The sequence below is a fragment of the Pseudorasbora parva genome, chromosome 17 (genome assembly GCF_024679245.1).
Source record: "Pseudorasbora parva isolate DD20220531a chromosome 17, ASM2467924v1, whole genome shotgun sequence".
NCBI lineage: Eukaryota > Metazoa > Chordata > Actinopteri > Cypriniformes > Gobionidae > Pseudorasbora > Pseudorasbora parva.
This window is the reverse complement of record NC_090188.1, coordinates 4,750,402-4,758,994: the sequence shown is the minus strand read 5'-3', so window position 1 is coordinate 4,758,994 and position 8,593 is coordinate 4,750,402.

Below are 8,593 nucleotides of genomic sequence, written 5' to 3'. Positions count from 1 at the left end.
CTAAGCGAAGATGAATTCAGTATCGCTGAAGGTCAGTGTGAAGCTGGACCATGTTAACAGAGCCTCGTCCACAGGTGCCGCTTCATAATTACCTTCTTTCTGCTGAGACGTCCAAGTCTCAGATCTCCAATTAACGCTCAGATTAGCTCTCGTCCCCCAGTCCTTTCAGTCTTTCTCTCTTTGAAATGTCTTCCCAGCGGGCCGTGCGGGAAATGTTTACACTCCAGACAGTGAGATGATGAAGCTGTCTGAGACATGCACATTCACGCTTGGTAAACCTGAATGCTATTGAAATTCTGAACTCTTAATTATAATTAATTACATAGACTTTAAGATAAGCTTCTTAAAGATGAGTTTGCTAATTTATTCATCTGTTCCGAACCTGTGTGAGTTACTTATTTATGCAAACGACTAAAGGACATGTTTATGATGCCCTTTCCTTTACAAAAAAAGCTCAGAAAGGTCAAGTTCCATACACTATATTGCCAAAAGGATTGGGACACCCCTCCAAATCAATGAATTCTGGTGTTTAATCACTTCATGGCCACAGGTGTATAAATCAAGCACTAGGCCTGCAGACGCTTCTACAAACATTAGTGAAAGAATGGGTCGCTCTCAGGAGCTCAGTGAACTCAAGCGTGGGGCTGTGATAGGTTGACACCTGTGAAATAGGTCCATTCGTGACATTTCCTCACTACTAAATATTCCATGTTCAACTGTTAGTGTTATTATAACAAAGTGGAAGCAATTGGGAACAACAGCAACTCAGCCACAAAGTGATATAGGCCACGTAAAATCACAGAGTGGGGTCAGCGCATGCTGAGGGTCACAGTGTGCAGAAGTCGCCAGCTTTCTGCAGATTCAATAGCTACAGACCTCCAAACTTCTGTGTCCTTTAGATGAGCTCAAGAACAGTGTGTAGAGAGCTTCATGTCCGAGCAGCTCATCCAAACCTTACATCACCAAGTCCAATGCAAAGCGTGGGATGCAGAGGAGTAAAGCAGCCGCTACTGGACTCTAGAGCAGAGGAGACATGTTCTCTGGAGTGACCAATCACACTTCACTGTCTGGCAATCCGATGGACGAGTTTGGGTTTGTTGATTGCCAGAAAAACAGGACTTGCCTGACGGCATTGTGCCAAGTGTAAAGTTTGGTGGAGGGGGGGATTATGGTGTGGGCTTGTTTTTCAGGGGTTGGGCTTGGCCCTTTTGTTCCAGTGAAATGAACTCTTAATGCTTCAGCATACCAAGAACCTTTAGAAAATGTCATGCTCCCAGCTTTGTAGGAACAGTTTGAGGATGGCATCTTCCTGTTCGAACATGACTGCGCACCAGTGAACAAAGCAAGGGTAAGTAAATAAAGACAGAATTTTCATGTTTTGGTGAACTATTCATTTAAGCTCATTTCATAATTTGACAACCTGACAATTATTGAACTACGGTAAACTGAATCAACACTTGGGATGAATAACGACACTACAGTATTATCTTCTGTACAGCACTTTATAGTTGAACTGAGATCACTTCATAACTAATAAACTTGCAACATTTACACTTTTATTAAACTAAGTTGAATCAACACTGAACCGAATAATGACACTATAATCTTTTTTAAGGTGCTTTACAGCTGAAACTGTATCTAACTATGAAGTAATAATAAAGCTGAATGTAAAAAATGTGACTTGGGATAGGATATGGGCCGTGACTTGGGATAGGATGTTGCAATCACCCAGAAACTAGAGTTCCCGAGATAGCTGCAATATGCCGTCATGACTGAGACCTGGAGTTAAGTATTAACTACAGTTTGCTCCATAATTATATTCTCTGCAATTAGTGTACTGGAAGTCATTCTGGCTGAAGCATCTGCCAAAAGGCTGAGAACCAGAACGATCTGGAGGATGAGGGAAAGTCTTCTCTCTCTCTCTCTCTCTCTCTCTCTCTCTCTCTCTCTCTCTCTCTCTCTCTCTCTCTCTCTCTCTCTCTCTCTCTCTCCTCTCTCTCTCTCTCTCTCTCTCTCTCTCCTCTCTCTCTCTCTCTCTCTCTCTCTCTCTCTCTCTCTTCTCTCTCTCTCTCTCTCTCTCTCTCTCTCTCTCTCTCTCTCTCTCTCTCTCTCTCTCTCTCTCTCTCTCTCTCTCTCTCTCTCTCTCTCTCTCTCTCTCTCTCTCTCTCTCTCTCTCTCTCTCTCCGTGGCCAGACGCTGTGTGTCATTTTGACTGTTACAGGGAAACCTATTAAACAAACAGCAATTAAGATTCAATGATGCCATACAAATCCATAGAGAGAGCAGAGTAATATAAAGCAAGGTCAAATCAAATACTCCCTCATAACTGTAATAATTATTATTACTGTTGGCAGGCTATAAAGACAAAACAATAACATCATTACAGAGAGTCAAGGTACAGTGCTGAAAGATTACCTAATAAAAACACATGCAATTTAATGACATTATGCAGAGCTGGGAAACATATCAGTCTTAATTTAGTATTATTTATACACTTTTATACTATTTATTAATTTGAAAATATTAGTCTCATATTTTCATATTTTAATTTTAGTTTAGGTTTTGGTATTAAATAGCGAGTTTATAAAGCACTTTCTTTCTTTCTTTTTTTGCTTTTTTTTTGGTCAGTTTTTTTTTATTTGATTAATTTTAGTCCTTAAACTTAATTTATTTCAGTTAGTTGCCAATGCTGCAATTTAAATTTTCTAGCTTTTTTTTTTTTTTTTTTTTAACAAACATTTATATTTTATTTCAGCTTTAATTCAATAAAAAGTATTTTAATAGTTTTAAAAATAAGATGCAACAAATGGTTCGAAAACAATAAAGAAACCCAGTAAAAGCCTCTCATATCAGACACTATCACGGCGCAGAACTACAAAATGTTTGTGCCAAAGAACATTTTAAATGATCTTTATTAATATCGCATGTCGGTAATCTATATCTGGCCTATTTTCCGGATGGATGGATGGATGGATGGATGGATGGATGGATGGATGGATGGATGGATGGATTGACGGATAGACGGATGGATGGATGGATGGATGGATGGATGGATGGATGGATGGATGGATGGATTGACGGATAGATGGATGGATGGATGGATGGATGGATGGATGGATGGATGGATGGATGGACAAATGGATGGATGGATGGATGGATTGACAAATGGATGGATAGATGGATGGATGGATGGATGGATGGATGGATGGATGGATGGATGGATGGATGGATGGACAAATGGATGGATGGATGGATGGATGGATGGACAAATGGATGGATGGATGGATGGATGGATGGATGGATGGATGGATGGATGGATGGATGGATGGATGGATGGATGGATGGATGGATGGATTGACAAATGGATGGATGGATGGATGGATGGATGGATGGATGGATGGATGGATGGATGGATGGATTGACAAATGGATGGATGGATGGATTGACAAATGGATGGATGGATGGATGGATGGATGGAGTGATTGACGGATGGATGGATGGATGGATAGATGGATTGACAAATGGATCGATGGATGGATGGATGGATGGATGGATGGATGGATGGATGGATGGATGGATGGATTGATGGATGGATGGATGGATGGATGGATGGATGGACAAATGGATGGATGGATGGATGGAGTGATTGACGGATGGATGGATGGATGGATGGATGGATGGATGGATGGATGGATGGATGGATGGATGGATGGATGGATGGAGTGATTGACAGATGGACGGACGGACGGACGGACGGACGAACAGACAGACAGACAGACAGACAGACAGACAGACAGACAGACAGACAGACAGACAGACAGACAGACAGACAGACAGACAGACAGACAGACAGATAGATAGATAGATAGATAGATAGATAGATAGATAGATAGATAGATAGATAGATAGATAGATAGATAGATAGATAGATAGATAGATAGATAGAGATAAAGAATAATGTGATCTGTAATATCTAAACACATGATGCTGAAGGCTGTGATTCGATGCTGATTCAGGCTGTAAATTATGACTCATCATGGCTTGTGTTATTTTTACCTGTTGTAAACCTTATGGGGCTTTTTATATCCATATGCCAAAGAGCTCTTTGGACTTTTGTTTCCGTATGTGTTTTTCCTGCATACACTATTTACTTAAATGGATCGATTATTAATTTGCCAAATGGAGCATTACGCGTTTGGAGCTAAAACTGCTGTTTCGGAGTTTTCTGTGGTAAAGGGTCAAGGTTAAAAAAAAAGACACAAAGTGTGCTCTATTTGAGAAATAAAACTCATTCAACACATCATGACAGACAAACACCTTCGACTGTAAGAATAGTAAGAACAGGGAGCCGTAATCACAGAGCACTTAATGAGAGAGCCAACAGAGATTGGGAATTATCCTGACCAAACAAATGAGAGCGTGTAGCACAGAAAGTGTTCACTTCAAAGATCAGCTTGCTAACAAGTCATGTACACTGTGCTATTATACTTCAGTCTGTCAGATTTAATAATCCGTGTTACTGAACACACTGAATGTCATGAAGATGATGACTAACTTGAAGAAACCTACACCTCTTCCTCCCATAGTAATACATTGTTCAGCCCTCAACAGAGCCGGAGTCTTACAAACACCTCAAACGCTATACAAACACCACTGCAATGAATGTATTTCCTCAAACAGATCTGGGCCGAGTTTCCCAATAACGATGTATCTTAGCTATAAAGATAAAGAGCGCGTTCTACGAGCGAAGTTACGATCACTCGCAGCAATTCCACATGCGTTTCCCAAAAATGTACTTAACATGAACGCGCGAGAAATAAGTGCTACTTAAGAGTCGCTGTTCATTTGCATAATGCTGAAATATAACCTTTTATGGCAGGGGTGGCGAACTCCGGTCCTGGAGAGCCTCAGTCCTGCAGAGTTCAGTTCCAACCCTGAAAAAACTCACCTGCCTGCAGCTTTCTATTAAACCTTCAGACCTTGATTAGCTTGCTCAGGTGTGTTTGATAAGGGGTCAAACACACCTGAGGTCACTGCAGAGGAATGTCCAAAACACAGAAAAATAGGGTGTCAAAATTTTACCTTTAGGGGTGCAACAGCTTGTCGCTGGGGCAGTACCCTTAAAAGGACATCTTTGTACCATTTTTACTAGGGATGTCCCGATCCGATCACGTGATCGGAAATCGGGCCCGATCACGTGATTTCAGACTCGATCGGAATCGGACGTTACATCCCGATCAGGACTCGGATATATATATTCTGGGGTGAGAGACAAAGTGAGCACTTGCACCGCGGTTCATCTCACATCTGATGACGCAATAATATAGGTTGTAACTTGAAAATAATGCTTTATGTAAGCGGGTATGTTTCTGTAGATGGATACACGTGCTGGCTCCTCAGTAATACATTACAACAGCGCTAATAAAAGAAAAACGTGGGCAAAACGTTCTATCTGTGTAAACTTTGTTCAATTCATGCGAGTGCTGCCGTATGTTTGAATATGAGCAGTCATTTTCACAGTCATCACTCGGGTATATTCGCCAGAAGACGCGAATGAGAGCACGCGCGCTGATCTGTCTCTGTGCATCATCCGAAAGCGCGCACTCGTCTCACAGCGCGCAAATATTGAGTTCTCGTTCAAGTCTTGCGGTTAAACGGACCAACTCAACATGTCAACATGTCCATCTTGATGAGTATCCAAGCAGACATAGTCTGAATATGCCTTAAGAGGACTTTATACAGTCGAGAAAGACGACGCAGAGCCTTCCATGTTTTAAAGGGGCAGTAGCCTTTACTGCTGTCTGTTTAATGTAAAAAAACAAAAAGATAAGGAATCACTCACTGCTCTTGATTGAATAGCTTTTGTAAGGATTTGTCTTTAATTTAAACAGTTAAATATGCATTTTACATTTGATTAGCCTACTTTATTCAATTTCTCCACCTAAAAACGAATGTTAGACCTATAAAAACCTGAAAAGCATTGTTAATTACACTTCAATCAAATTACACTTCAAAAATTTTTTCCCCAAAGTTAGTTTATGTCATTGTAGGCAGTTATCGTCACGATGATTTCATGTCAAGTGTTCGTTTTTTAAATAAGTTTAGTTTTAGTTAGTTATTTGATGCAAAACTGCTGTGTGGTGTCATGATTGACAGCTGAGATCGTCGTCTTGCACTAACAGACTTTTTTCGGGATTTTTGGGAGCAGACTATTTAATTTAATTTCCATAACTGTTTATTTCACACCAACATAATTAATTGTTCTGCATCTGCAACTCCGGTCCCAGACTTTTTTATGTTTACTGTTGCACTAAAATCCAAAAGTGAAGAATTTATGTTATTTCTTTCTTGATTGTTCAAGCTACCTCACAGAAGTGCTCTGTTTGTTAGAGTTGTTGAGTGTTAAAATAAGGTGAATAAAATAAAATAAAATTAAAAAAAAAAGGAACATCCTGGTTTATTTTTTTTCGCTCTTCATTCTTTTTTTAATGTATTATAGAAGTATCGGATCGGGACTCGGTATCGGCAGATACTCAAAATCAAATGACTCGGACTCGGACTCCAGGGCAAAAAAACCTGATCGGGACATCCCTATTTTTTACCACACTTTAAAACAAGAGGGGACCGTTCATTTCCAGCTGTGGCACCTAGACTGTGGAACGCATTGCCTTCTTCCTTACGCTGCCTGGACTCAGTGGAACATTTTAAAACACAGTTGAAAACTCTTCTATTTAAAGAGGCTTTTATCTAGAGTGTAGGGTGGTTTGGCTGGTCTTTTGTGTATTTCTGTTTATTTTCATTTATACTTATTGTTTTTGTTACTTATTTTGACTAGAACTGCAATGTTGTGTATTTCCTCTTTTTGTTGTGAAGCACTTTGTGATTTTAAAAGTGCTATACAAATCAATTTTACTTACTTACCACAAAAAGGTTCATAGTAGTACCTTAAGGTACGCATTTGTACTCAAAGGTACTAATATGCACCTTTTAGGAGTAAAAAAGATACAAAGTTGTCCTTTTAAGGGTACTGCCCCAGCGACAAGCTGTTGTACCTCTAAAGGTACAATTTTGACACCCTATTTATCTGTGTGAATACAATGCTGGTTTTCGTGCACGTTAGCAAGTCATTAACAACATTTTTTGAGTTTATCTCTATTTTTCCCAGTCTTTGATATATTATATATTTTCTACTTTACTTATTTTATTCTTTCTTTCTTTTCTTTTTTTTTTGCTATCATTTAATTCAAAAACATAATTTTTTTTGTTTGTTACCTGCCCTCATCAAAAACAAAAACAAAAAAAAAAACACTTATAGTATTATCACAATACAATTAAATAAAGTTAAAGGTGTAATCTGCTGGTTGTCCTGTAGGTGACCTCATAACTCTCTCTTCTTACGATACACTTCGAGCTTTACGATTACTCCAGAGCACTCGTAGATCTACGATCATTTTCAAGTGATACTTAAGTTACGATGCTTTTGGGAAACAGACCTTAATATTAAGATCACTCATACGATCGTTTTTACGATCAACTTAGGCGTACGATGCTTTTGGGAAACGCAGCCCAGGAGATTTAGGCTATCATAATTACCAAGACCCCAAACTCAAAGGGCCCTACTTTAACAATCTAAACTATAAAAAATGCTGGTTTAAAAACAACCCAAGTTGTGTTGAAAATGGACAAACCCAGAAATCGGGTTGTTTGAACAGGTCCATTCACTGGTTTCAAACAAAAAAACAAACAAGGGTTGTTTTTAACCCAGCATTTTTTTAGAGAGTAAGCACATGGTCTGAAGCAGGTGCACTTAGGGCATGTGCGAATCAACTTTCACTAGTTTAGTGATGGAAAAACACTAAAAACACGGGTCGGCACACCCGGCACATGGTACAAAAGGGTTGTCCCTTTTCTCTTAATGAGTCATGGGTGTGTTTTGGGCGTAACGTGAAATAAACCAATCAGAGTCTCATCTCCCATTCTCTTTAAAAGCTAGTTGTGTTCGCACCATGGAGGATTTCTTTTTTATATTTAAAAATGTGTGTGTGTAATAAGCAGAGTGTATGCGTGTTTTGCACCCGCCTATAGGCTCATATTACTAACACACCCTTTAAATAACACAAATACTGCACTATTGACTTTAGAGCAGGTTTGTGTTGGTCAATGGTCAGCCGTTTTCAGTTGCTCTAAATAGCAATACACCAACAATGTTCCTGAACACACCTGGTTTTTAGACCAGACACCCATAGGGAACAGATGGACGCATTTGATATTTCTGGACGTGAAAATGATAACTGTGTCAGGCTGAAACTAGCGAAAAAATCACATCCATTTTGCCTGTGTCACATTGCAATGGGTGTAGGATAGGGTCCATAGGTTACAGGATTGCTTTTAGTAGGATGGGGATGTCAAAATCATGACCAAGCCCTCCTGCCTAAAAAAACACATGAAGAACAGGTATGAGACCCTTTTTTTTTTTTTTTACAAATCAACACAGGTCACAGCTTCTGACACATCCTGTTGTTTCTGTATTGCATTTGCAATTTCAGATCCATGCAGTCTAGACACTTTCTATACATTTGCGAGAAAAAAAATA